The sequence below is a fragment of the Saimiri boliviensis genome, chromosome 19, assembly GCF_048565385.1.
Source record: "Saimiri boliviensis isolate mSaiBol1 chromosome 19, mSaiBol1.pri, whole genome shotgun sequence".
Classification (NCBI taxonomy): Eukaryota; Metazoa; Chordata; class Mammalia; order Primates; family Cebidae; genus Saimiri; species Saimiri boliviensis.
Window position 1 is genome coordinate 37,006,776 of NC_133467.1, and position 14,062 is coordinate 37,020,837.

Genomic DNA, 14,062 nt, shown 5'->3' on the forward strand with positions numbered 1-14,062 from the left:
GGTCAACATGGTGAAACCCCGTCTCTACTAAAAATACAAAAACAAACAAACAAACAAAAAAGCCGGATGTGGTGGTGCATGCCTGTAATCCCAGCTACTGGGGAGGCTGAAGCAGGAGAATCACTTGTACCCAGGAAGTGGAGGTTGCAGTAAGGCGAGACTGCACCATTGCACTCCAACCTGAGCAACAAGAGTGAAACTCCGTCTCAAAAAAAAAAAAGAGAGATCTATCTAAATACAATTAGGTTTTCTACATTGTATATAAATAAGATGCCAGCCAGGCGCGGTGGCTCACGCCTGTAATCCCAGCATTTTGGGAGGCTGTGGCAGGAGGATCACCTGAGGTCAGTAGTTCAAGACCAGCATGGCAAACATAGTAAAACCCTATCTCTACTAAAAATGCAAAAAATTAGCTGGGCGTGGTGGCAGGCGCCTGTAATCTCAGCTGCTTGGGAGACTGAGGCAGGAGAATTGCTTGAACCCGGGAGGTAGAGGTTGCAGTGAGCCGAGATTGAGCCATTGCACTCCAGCTTGGGCATCAAGAGTGAAACCCCATTTCAAAAAAAAAAAAAAAGATGCCAAAGTATAAAACTTATGTTAATAATTAATGTTTCAGTATTTTAACTTACTTAGAAATGACTAAGACATTCTGTGATTATTTGTTACTTAATTTAACATAATATGATGTAAGAATTTATTTTGTTAATTTATTTATTTATTTATTTATTGAGATGGAGTTTCAATCTGGTTGCCTAGGATCAGGTGAAATGGCACTATTTCAGCTCACTGCAACCTCCACTTCATGAGTTCAAGCAATTCTTCTGCCTGAGCCTCCCAAGTAGCTGGGATTACAGACATGCTAATTGTTGTATTTTTAGTAGAGACAGGGTTTCTTTATGTTGGTCAGACTGGTCTCGAACTCCCAACCTCAGGTGATCCGCCCATCTTGGCCTCCTAAAGTGCTGAGATTCCAAGTGTAAGCCACTGTGCCTGGCCAAATTTATTTTATTTTTAATTTTTAAATAGTAGAGTTAGGATCTTGCTGTGTTGCTCACACTGATCTTGAACTTTTGGCCTCGAGTGACCTTCACACCTCAGCCTCCCAAAGTATTGAGATTACAGGCATAAGCCACTATAATTGGCTCACTTTAATTTTTTTTTTTTTTTTTTTTTTAGACGGAGTTTCGCTCTTGTTACCCAGGCTGGAGTGCAATGGCGCGATCTCGGCTCACCGCAACCTCCGCCTCCTGGGTTCAGGCAATTCTCCTGCCTCAGCCTCCTGAGTAGCTGGGATTACAGGCACGCGCCACCATGCCCAGCTAATTTTTTGTATTTTTAGTAGAGACGGGGTTTCACCATGTTGACCAGGATGGTCTCGATCTCTTGACCTCGTGATCCACCCGCCTCGGCCTCCCAAAGTGCTGGGATTACAGGCTTGAGCCACCGCGCCCGGCTTCACTTTAATATTTTAAATTACAGAAAAGAATTTTGGAACTAGGACACAGGTACCCTTCTTAACATCTTCCATAATCATCTTGTGTCTCAAGTAGTCATGTGGCACCCAGGATGGCTATTAAGAGCAGGACACTGAATTTACACACCAGGAATGGAACTCAGAACAGAGGACAGATCTGTGAAGAGAATGCCTGAAGGATGAACACTCCCAGAATGGCCACAGGGCAAAGCTGGGCCAGGGAGGAAGAGGCCATATTGGGTTTAACTGATTTGCAGCTGGTGGGTTAGTAACTGACGACATGTCCTTATGCCTCATCATGGCTACGGCTTAGGGGAGCCCAGCAGCCAGCCCTTGCATGTTTAGTTCACAAACAAATCAAACAAGTGTCAAAAATATTACAGAATCAACAGTTTTATAATTTTAAAACATGTAGCAGAGATTTCAGAAATCTGTCAGACCAGTAGGTCCAGGCAAAAACGTCTTTATTATTATTATGATTTTCAGATAAAGTTTGTCTCTGTTGCTCAGCTGGAGTTCAATGGCACCATCTTGGCTCACTGCAACCCCTGCCTCCTGGGTTCAAGTGATTCTCCTATCTCAGCCTCCTGAGTAGCTGGGATTACAGGCATGCATCACCACGCCCAGCTAATTATTTTATTTTATTTTATTTTATTTTATTGTAGAGACAGAGTTTTACCATGTTGGCCAGGCTGGTCTTGAATTCCCAACCTCAGATGATCCCCCTGCCTTGGCCTTCCAAAGTGCTGGGATTACAGGTGTGAGTCACTGCACCTGACCTAAAAAGTCTTAATTATATTTAATTGACAATTCTGAAGCCATTCTTATTTTATTTTAGTAACAATTTTTTTTTTTTTTTTTTTTTTTTTTTTTTTTTTTTTTTTTGAGACGGAGTTTCACTCTTGTTACCCAGGCTGGAGTGCAATGGTGCGATCTCGGCTCACCGCAACCTCCGCCTCCTGGGTTCAGCCACTTCTCCTGTCTCAGCCTCCTGAGTAGCTGGGATTACAGGCACACGCCACCATGCCCAGCTAATTTTTTGTATTTTTCGTAGAGATGGGGTTTCACAATGTTGACCAGGATGGTCTCGATCTCTTGACCTCGTGATCCACCCACCTCGGCCTCCCAAAGTGCTGGGATTACAGGCTTGAGCCACCGTGCCCGGCCTATTTTAGTAACAATTTTTAAAAAATAAAGACAAGGGGCCGGTCGTGGTGGCGCGTGCTTGTAATCCCAGCACTTTGGGAGGCCGAGGCAGGCGGATCACAAGGTCATGAGATCAAGACCATCCTGGCCAACATGCTAAAACCCCGTATCTACTAGAAATATAAAAATTAGCTGGGCATGGTGGCACATGCCTATAATCCCAGCTACTTGGGAGGCTGAGGGAGGAGAATCACTTGAACCAGGGAGTCGGAGGTTGCAGTGAGCCAAGATCATGCCACTGTACTCCAGCCTGGCAACAGAGCGAGACTCTGTCTCAAAAGAATAATAATAGCAGTAAAATAAATAAATAAAATAAAGATAAGATCTTGGCCAGGCACGGTGGCTCAAGCCTGTAATCCCAGCATTTTGGGAGGCTGAGGCAGGCAGATCACCTGAGATTGGGAGTTCAAGACCAGCTTGACCAACATGAAGAAATTCCATCTCTACTTAAAAAAAAATTAGCTGGAGGCTGGGCGCGGTGGCTCAAGCCTGTAATCCCAGCACTTTGGGAGGCCGAGGCGGGTGGATCACGAGGTCAAGAGATCGAGACCATCCTGGTCAACATGGTGAAACCCCGTCTCTACTAAAAATACAAAAAAATAGCTGGGCGTGGTGGCGCGTGCCTGTAATCCCAGCTACTCAGGAGGCTGAGGCAGGAGAATTGCCTGAACCCAGGAGGCGGAGGTTGCGGTGAGCCGAGATCTCGCCATTGCACTCCAGCCTGGGTAAGAGCGAAACTCCGTCTCAAAAAAAAAAAAAAAAAAAAAAAAAAAAAAAAAAAAATTAGCTGGGCATTGTGTCACATTCCTGTAATCCCAGGTACTCGGGAGCCTCAGGCAGGAGAATGTGTTGAACCTGGGAGGCAGAGGTTGCGGCGAGGTGAGATTGCGCCATTGCACTCCAGCCTGGGCAACAAGAGGGAAACTCCATCCCTGCCCCCTGCCCCCCACAAAAATCTGACTACGTTGTCCAGGCTGGGCTTAAACTCCTGGGCTCAAGTGATCTTCCAGCCTCAGCTTGCAAAAGTATTGGGATTGCAGGCAAGAGATACCACACACAACCTTTATTTTACCAACATTTTTTTTTTTTTTTGAGAAGGAGTTTTGCTCTTGTTGCCCAGATTGGAGTGCAATGGTGCCACATCTGCTCAATGTAACCTCCGCCTCACAGGTTGAAGTGATTCTCCTGTCTCAGCCTCCTGAGTAGCTGGGATTACAGGCACATACCACGACACCTGGCTAAATTTTGTATTTTTAGTAGAGACGGGGTTTCATCATGCTGGCCACGCTGGTCTTGAACTTCTGACGTCAGCTGATCTCCCTGCCTTGGCCTCCCAAAGTCTTGGGATTATAGGCCTGAGCCACCACACCCAGCTAAAAGGGCAGATTAATAGGAAAAAAGGTATACAGATTTTATTTTATTTTTTATTTCATTTTATTTTTTTATTTTTTATGTTTTTTACATATGTCCTTTAAACCAATGCAGTATACAGATTTTATTTTAAGGTAGATAGCAGCAGGGAATAGCAGGAGAATTATTACCTAAAATAAACCAAGGGGGTCCAGGTGCCGTGGCTTAGGCCTGTACTCCCGGGCATTTGGGAGGCCAAGGTAGGTGGATGAACTGAGGTCAGGAGTTTGAGACCAGCATGGCCAAACATGGTGAAACCCCACCTCTACTAAAAATACAAAAATTAGCCGGTAATGGTGGGATGTGCCTATAATCCCAGCTACTAGGGAGGCTGAGGCAGGAGAATTGTTTGAACCTGGGAGACGGAGGTGGCAGTGAACCGAGATTGCATGACTGCACTCCAGTCTGGGCGACAGAGCAAGACTCCATCTGAAAAACAAAGTAGGCCAGGTGCAGTGACTCATACCTGGAATCCTAGCACTTTGGGAGGTCGAGGCAGGTAGATCATCTGAGGTCAGGAGTTTGAGACCAGCCTGGCCAACATGTGGAAACCTGTCTCTACTAAAAATGCAAAATTAGCCATGCCTGGTGGCCTATACCTGTAATCCCACCTACTTGGGAGGCTGCGGCAGGAGAATCGCTTGAACCCAGGGGTGGAGGTTGCAGGGAGACAAGATTGCGCCACTGTGCTCCAGCCTGGGCAACAGAGCAAGACTCCATCTCAAAAAATAAATAAATAGAAAATAAATAAAGAAAGCAAGCAATGGGGTACAGAAGCTTATATGTTCTTCTTTTTTTTTTTTTTTTTTTTTTTGAGACGGAGTTTCGCTCTTGTTACCCAGGCTGGAGTGCAATGGCGCGATCTCGGCTCACCGCAACCTCCGCCTCCTGGGTTCAGGCAATTCTCCTGCCTCAGCCTCCTGAGTAGCTGGGATTACAGGCACGCGCCACCATGCCCAGCTAATTTTTTGTATTTTTAGTAGAGACGGGGTTTCACCATGTTGACCAGGATGGTCTCGATCTCTTGACCTCGTGATCCACCCGCCTCGGCCTCCCAAAGTGCTGGGATTACAGGCTTGAGCCACCGCGCCCGGCCTATATGTTCTTCTTTATAGGGGAGGGGAGAGATGAGACTGTAGACAGTTCCTCTGAGCAGCAGTAAAGGATTAGGGAAAAGGAATGGACTTGGGAGACAAAGTATCTTGTAAATTATTCTCTTTGGAATTTGAATGGCCCCAGAGACAGGCAATATGTTGTGAAAAAGTCCCTCCAGGTGTGTTTGGATTCCTAAATCTTTTTTCTTTGGCACATGATGAAATTTCAAGAAGGTAACAGAAGGCAATTGTGTTTCTTTTGGAAAGAAGCTTTCTTGGTCAGATCAGGAAATTCCAGAAAGTCCTTCCTTGAGCTTGGTAAAGGAACAAGACAAGGTTAGAGAGACCTTGAAGATGAGGCTTTTTTTTTTTTTTTTTGATTTGGAGTCTCACTCTCTATCACCCAGGCTGGAGTGAAATGGCATGGTCTCAGCTCACTGCAACCTCCACCTCCCAGGTTCAAGCGATTCTACCTCCTCTGCCTCTGGAGCTGCGGCTGGGACTAATTTTCGTATTTTTTTCCGCTCCCCCGCCTCCCTAATTTTTGTATTTTTAGTAGAGACAGGGTTTCATTATGTTGGCCAGGCTGGTCTTGAACTCCTGACCTTATGATTTACATGCCTTGGCCTCCCAAAGTGCTGGAATTACAGGCGTGAGCCACTGCACTGTGCCCGGCCCATGAGGCATCTTTTAAGGCCACAGCATGTCAAAACACCAGCCTTTGGGGTATTACTTTTTTTTTCTTTTGAGTCGGAGTTTTGCTCTTGTTGCCCAGGCTGGAGTGCAATGGGGCGATCTTGGCTCACTGCAACCTCCACCTCTCAGGTTCAAGCAGTTCTCCTGCCTCAGCTTCCCAAGTAGTTGGAATTACAGGCACAGGCCACCATGCCCAGCTAATTTTGTATTTTCAGGAGAGACAGAGTTTCCTCCATGTTGATCAGGCTGGTCTTGAACTCCCAACCTCAGGTGATCCACCCACCTCGGACTCCCAAAGTGGTGGGATTACAGGCGTAAACCACCATGTCTGGCCGGGGTATTACTTTTTGAGCTCTAACAGTACTTTGGTAAATGGTTGAGCAGTATCTACCAAAATCAAACAATTGCCTTTCCCATGATACAGCATTTATAAGTATATAGCTGAGAGAAATGAGTACCTGTGGCTACTAAAAAAGCATGTGTAAGAATGTTCAAGGCCGGGCGCAGTGGCTCAAGCCTGTAATCCTAGCACTTTGGGAGGCCGAGGCGGGTGGATCATGAGGTCAAGAGATCGAGACCATCCTGGTCAACATGGTGAAACCCCGTCTCTACTAAAAATACAAAACATTAACTGGGCATGGTGGCGCGTGCCTGTAATCCCAGCTACTCAGGAGGCTGAGGCAGGAGAATTGCCTGAACCCGGGAGGCAGAGGTTTCGGTGAGCCGAGATCGCGCCATTGCACTCCAGCCTGGGTAACAAGAGTGAAACTCCGTCTCAAAAAAAAAAAAAAAAGTCACAAATGCATATTATATCCTTCGACTCACTAATCCTACTTCTAGGAGTTTCTCTTACAGATATATTGAATGAACATAATATAGATATGAGATAACACATTAGGTATAGGTATGGGATTAGACATTATAGCATTTATAAAACAGGGAAAGATTAAAACTATGTAAATGGCCTGGGCACAGTGGCTCACACCTGTAATCCCAGTACTTTGAGAGGCCAACGCAGGTTTGCTGGAGGCCAGGAGTTCAAGACAAGCCTGGGCAACATAATAAGACAGTACTGCTACAAAAAAAAAATGTAAAAATTAGCCAGGCATGGTGGTGCATGCCTGTAGTCCCAGCTACTTGGGAGTCTGAGGCAGAGGACCACTTGAGCCCAGGAGTTCGAGGCTGTAGTGTGCTGTAATCGTGCCACTGCCCTCCAGGAACAGAGAGACCTGTCTCGGAAAAAAAAAAAAAAAAAAAAAGAAAATAAATAAAAATAAACTTTATTTAATTTTGCTAGAGGAAAGACTAACTTTCTTTTTCCTCTATAAAAATATATTCGGTGGCTCAAGCCTGTAATCCCAGCACTTTGGGAGGCCGAGGTGGGTGGATCACGAGGTCGAGAGATCGAGACCATTCTGGTCAACATGGTGAAACCCCGTCTCTACTAAAAATACAAAAAACTAGCTGGGCGTGGTGGCGCGTGCCTGTAATCCCAGCTACTCAGGAGGCTGAGGCAGGAGAATTGCCTGAGCCCAGGAGGCGGAGGTTGCGGTGAGCCGAGATCGCGCCATTGCACTCCAGCCTGGGCAGCAAGAGCGAAACTCCGTCTCAAAAAAAAAAAAAAAAAAAAAAAATATATATATATATATATATATATTATAGGCTAGGCACAGTGACTCATGCCTGTAATCCTAGCACTTCGGGGGGCCAAGATAGGCAGATCACCTGAGGTTGGGAGTTTGAGACCAGCCTGACCAACATGGAGAAACCTTGTCTCTACTAAAAATACAAAAAAATAGCCGGGTATGTGGGGCATGCCTGTAATCTCAGCTACTCGGGAGGCAGAGGTTGCAGTGGGCCGAGATCGAACCATTGCACTCCAGCCTGGGCAACAAGAGTGAAACTTCATCTCAAAAAAAAAAAAGTCATTGTTATATGAAATAGCAGTCAGAGTATGCCATGAGAAACGTAAGTGTTTGAGCTGTAGATTGTCTGATAGAAAATTTTAAAAACTTAAAACAGGCTGGGTGTGGTGGCTCATGCCTGTAATCCAAGCACTTGGAGGCCAAGGCGGGAGGATCACCTGAGGTCGGGAGTTCAAGACCAGCCTGACCAACATGGTGAAACCCCATCTTTAAAAAACAAAAACAAGGGCCGGGCGCGGTGGCTCAAGCCTGTAATCCCAGCACTTTGGGAGGCCGAGGTGGGTGGATCACGAGGTCGAGAGATCGAGACCATCCTGGTCAACATGGTGAAACCCCGTCTCCACTAAAAATACAAAAAAAAAAATTAGCTGGGCATGGTGGCGCTTGCCTGTAATCCCAGCTACTCAGGAGGCTGAGGCAGGAGGATTGCCTGAACCCAGGAGGCGGAGGTTGCGGTGAGCCGAGATCGTGCCATTGCACTCCAGCCTGGGTAACAAGAGCGGAAACTCCGTCTCAGAAAAAAAACAAAAAAAAAAAAACAAAAAAAAAAAAAACAAAAACAAAAACAAAAAACTTAAAACTTTTTTTAAAAAAGGGAAAAAGACGGCGGGCGCAGTGGCTCAAGCCTGTAATCCCAGCACTTTGGGAGGCCGAGGCGGGTGGATCACGAGGTCTTGAGATCGAGACCATCATGGTCAACATGGTGAAACCCCGTCTCTACTAAAAATACAAAAAAAAAAAAAAAAAATTAGCTGGGCATGGTGGCGTGTGCCTGTAATCCGAGCTACTCAGGAAGCTGAGGCAGGAGAATTGCCTGAACCCAGGAGGCGGAGGTTGCGGTGAGCCGAGATCGCGCCATTGCACTCCAGCCTGGGTAACAAGAGCGAAACTGTCTCAAAAAAAAAAAAAAAAAAAGGAAAAAAGAAAAGTAGTAGATAATATTACAGAAGTGGGACAGGTAGTTATTAATAAATACATTATTCTAGATTGTGAGAGTTTTGGATTTTTGTCAGCTCTTGGAAATATGTAATTTGTTGTAATTTTTTTTCCTCTCTGTTGCCAGGCTGGAGTACAGTGGCATGTCTTGGCTCACTGAAACCTCCGACTCCAGGGTTCAAGTGATTCTCCTGCCCCAGCCTTCCAGCAGCTGGGACTACAGGCACATACCACCATGCCCAGCTAATTTTTTTGTGGTTTTTTTTGAGATGGATTTTCACTCTTGTTCCCCAGGTTGGAGTGTAATGGTGTGATCTCGGCTCACCACAACCTCTGCCTCCCAGGTTCAAGTGATTCTCCTGACTCAGCCTCCAGAGTAGCTGGGATTACAGGTGCCTGCCTCCATGCCCAGCTAATTTTGTATTTTTAGTAGAGATGGGGTTTCTCCATGATGGTCAGGTTGGTCTCAAACTCCTGACCTCAGGTGATCCGCCCTCCTCGGCCTCCCAAAATGCTGGGACTACAGGTGTGAGCCACCGTGCCTGGCCATGCCCAGCTAATTTTTGTAGTTTTAGTAGAGACAGGGTTTCATGATGTTGGCCAGGATGGTCTCAATCTCTTGACCTCGTTATCTGCCTGCCTCAACCTCCCAAAGTGCTCGGATTACAGGTGTAAGCCATCTTGCCTGGCCTAATTTCTTTTCACTTTCTAATTAAATATTTCAAAACTAATTTTGTATTCTTTTTTTATTTTTTTGAGATGGAGTCTTCCTCTGTCATCAGGCTGGAGTGCAGTGGCATGATCTTGGCTCATTGCAACCTCTGCCTCCTGGGTTCAAGCAATTCTCGTGCCTCAATCTCCCGAGTAGCTGAGATTACAGGCATGCACCACCACACCCAGCTAATTTTTGTATTTTTAGTAGAGATGGGGTTTTACTATGTTGCCCAGGATGGTCTCCATCTCCTGACCTGGTGATCATCTCACCTCAGCCTCCCAAAGTGCTGGGATTACAGGCATGAGCCACCGTGCCCAGCCTGTATTCTTTTTTTTGAAATGGGACCCAACGAATTGTGTAAACTCAGGTCCCACAAAACCTGGATCCACCCTGGCTTTGGTCAGCTGCAGAAGATCTTGGAGGAGACAGTAAAACTGTCCAGTTGAGTTTTTAGATAAAAGAAAAAAACGAGAGAGATCCAAGATGGCTGATCACTAGCAGCTCGGGATTGTAGCTCCCAGTGAAAGCGCAAAGAACGAGAGGACGCCATACCTTCACATGAATTCTTGTTGCTCACGCACCAGGAGATTCCCAGCGGAGGAGCCCCACGGGTCGCCAGCGTGATTCTTGTGACCGGCGAGGCGGTTTTGCCGGCGCCTTGGAGCGACGGTTCTTGGTGCAGAGTCAGAAAAGCACCATCAATCTTAATGCCGCTGATTTAGTCGGTGCAGTGGGTTGCTCAGATTTCGGCGCTGAGAATCAATAAGTCGGACATCCACTCAGAAAACCAATTACAAAGACGGTAAATACAAAGACCACAGATGGATAAATTTATAACGAAGGGAAGAAAACAGCCAAAAAAGGCTGAGAATACCCAAGATCAGAATGCCTCTCCCTCAGCAGGGGATCACAGTTCCTCATCAGCAACGGAACAAGGCTTGATGGAGAACGAGTGTGTTCCAATTACAGAAGCAGGCTTCAAAACGTGGATAATGAGAAACTTCTGTGAATTAAAAGAACTTGTTCTAAACCAATCTAAAGTAACTAAGAACTTTGAAAAAAGATTTGACGAAATGTTAACAAGAACACACAATTTAGAGAGGAAAATAAGTGAATTGATGGAGCTGAAAAACACAATACGAGAACTTCGTGAAGTATGCACAAGTTTTAACAGCCGAATTGATCAAGCAGAAGAAAGGATATCAGAGGTCGAAGATCAACTCAATGAAATAAAACTAGAAGACAAGATTAGAGAAAAAAGGATAAAAAGGAACGAACAAAGTCTCCAAGAAATATGGGACTATGTGAAAAGACCTAATCTATGCTTGATAGGTGTACCTGAATGTGACGAAGAGAATGAATCCAAGCTGGAAAATATGCTTCAGGACATTATTCAGGAAAATTTTCCCAACCTAGTAAGGCAGGATAATATTCAACTCCAGGTAATACAGAGAACACCACAGAGATATTCCTCAAGAAGAGCAACTCCAAGGCACATAATCGTCAGATTCACCGGGGTTGAAATGAAGGAGAAAATACTAAGGGCAGCCAGAGAGAAAGGTCAGGTTACCCACAAAGGGAAGCCTATCAGACTTACAGCAGATCTCTCAGCAGAAACCCTGCAAGCCAGAAGAGAGTGGGGACCAATATTCAATATCCTTAAAGAAAAGAACTTTCAACCCAGAATTTCTTTTTTTTTTTTTTTTTTTTTTTGAGACGGAGTTTCGCTCTTGTTACCCAGGCTGGAGTGCAATGGCTCGATCTCGGCTCACCGCAACCTCCGCCTCCTGGGTTCAGGCAATTCTCCTGCCCCAGCCTCCTGAGTAGCTGGGATTACAGGCACGCGCCACCATGCCCAGCTAATTTTTTGTATTTTTAGTAGAGACGGGGTTTCACCATGTTGACCGGGATGGTCTCGATCTCTCGACCTCGTGATCCACCCGCCTCGGCCTCCCAAAGTACTGGGATTACAGGCTTGAGCCACCGCGCCCGGCCTCAACCCAGAATTTCACATCCTGCCAAACTAAGCTTCACAAGTGAAGGAAAAATAAAGTTTTTTGTGAATAAGCAAGCCCTCAGAGATTTCATCACCACCAGGCCTACTTTACAAGAGCTTCTGAAAGAACCACTACACATAGAAAGGAACAAACAGTATCAGCCTTTCTAAAAAAATTATCAAAAAGAGCATCAATATAATAAAGAATTTACATCAACTAATGGGCAAAATAGCCAGCTAATGGCAGTATTAAACTCACATATATTATTATTAATTCTAAATTTAAATTGACTAAATCCCCCAATCCAAAGACAGACAGGCAATTTGAATAAAAAACTAAAACCCATCAGTATGCTGCATCCAGACCCATCTCACATTCAAGGATACACAAAGACTTAAAACAAGGGATGGAGAAGGATTTGCCAACCAAACAGAGAGCTAAAATAAATAAATAAAGGGCCGGGCGCGGTGGCTCAAGCCTGTAATCCCAGCACTTTGGGAGGCCGAGGTGGGTGGATCACGAGGTCGAGAGATCGAGACCAACCTGGTCAACATGGTGAAACCCCGTCTCTACTAAAAAAAAAATACAAAAAATTAGCTGGGCATGGTGGCGCATGCCTGTAATCCCAGCTACTCAGGAGGCTGAGGCAGGAGAATTGCCTGAACCCAGGAGGCGGAGGTTGCGGTGAGCCAAGATCACGCCATTGCACTCCAGCCTGGGTAACAAGAGCGAAACTCCATCTCAAAAAATAAATAAATAAATAAATAAATAAATAAAAAGCAGAAGTTACAATTAAGCAACAAAGATTAAAAGAAGCAAAGAAGGACATTATACAATGATAAAAGGATCAATGCAACAAGAAGAGCTAAAGATCCTAAATATATACGCACCCAATACAGGAATACCCAGACATACAAGACTTATAAAGAGACTTAGACTCCCACATAATAATAGTGGGAGACTTCAACATTAATATTAGACAAATCAGTGAGACAGAAAATTAACAACTATATCCAGGACTTGAACTCAGATCTGGAACAAGTAAATGTAATTAACGTTTATAGAACTCTCCACTTTAAATATACAAAATATACACTCTTATCAGTACCACATCATATCAACTTAGAAGTTTAAACGAAATGTTGGTTGGCTCCTTGTTTGTTATTCTCTTCCCTCATTTTCTTTCATGTCTCCATTATTAAGGACAATTATAGGCATACCCATATTTAGACTGCATTCTAGCCCGGGCAATAAAGCAATACCCCCATCCTCTCTCCCTCTTTCTCTTTCTCTTTCTTCCTCTTCTTTATTCTTTTTCTTATTAAAAAAAAAAAGAAAAGAAAAATTTGTGTAAAAAAAAAAAAAGAAAAAACAGATCTCTATGTGACATATCCCTCCTTTTCCCCAAATCTTGTATGAAATCTTTAGCAAAATAGCTATTTTTTAACTTTAAAATTTAACACTGAATCAGGTGGAAGAGACGTAGATTAACAGCAGCAATGTGAGAAATTCCATGGGGGTGAAGGGAGGGGTGTATGTGTGGCCACAAGTTCCATAATAGGTAGGCAGGTGACAATTGCCTGCCCTCTGCACTCCTCAGACTGCACCTGGAAAATTCTGCCCCAGATAAGGAAGCAGGTTGTCAAAGGGACATGGACAAACTAGGGCAGACCCACAGGTACTCACCCAGAGTGATAAAGAGTTTGGAGTCAGAGCTTGGAGAATCCTCCCTCCCTCCCTCCCTCCCTTCCTCCCTCCTTCCCTCCTTTCTTTCTCTCTTTCTTCCTCTTTCTTTCTTTGAGACAGAGTCTCAATATTTCCCAGGCTGATCTAGAACTCCTGGCTTCAAGCAATTCTTTTGCCTTGGCTTCCCAAAGTACTGGGATTATAGGTTTGAGCTACATCCCTAGCCAAGGTCTTGGAGAAATGTCTCAAGAAACTACAGATGGTCTTTGACTTACTATTTTTCTTTCTTTTCTTTTCTTTTTTTTTTTTTTTTTTGAGACAGATTTTCACTCTTGTTGCCCAGGCTGGAATGCAGTGGCGAAATCTTGGCTCACTGCAACCTTGCCCCCTGGGTTCAAGCTATTCTTTTGCCTCAGGCTCCCAAGTAGTAGCTGGGATTGCAGACACGTGCCGCCACGCCTGGCTAATTTTTGTATTTTTAGTAGAGACAGGGTTTCACCATATTGGCCAGGCTGGTCTTGAACTTCTGACCTTGTGATTGGCCTGCCCCTGCCTCGGCCTCCTAAAGTGCTGGGATTACAGGCGTGAGCCACCATGCTCAGCTTTTTTTTTTTTTTTTTTTTTTTTTTTTTTTTGACAGAGCCTATATTTCCCAGGCTGATCTTAAACTCCCGGCTTCAAGCAATCCTCCTGCCTGGCTTCCCAAATTGCTGGGATTACAGGTTTGAGCCACATGCCTAGCCAAGAAATTTCTTGGAGAAATTGCTCAAGAAACTGCAGATGATCTTTGATTTACTCTTTTTTTTTTTTTTTTTTGTGATGGAGTTTCACTTGTTTCCCAGGCTGGAATACAATGGCGAAATCTTAGCTCACTGCAACCTCCTCCTCCCAGGTTCAAGCTATTCTCCTGCCTCAGCTTCCCA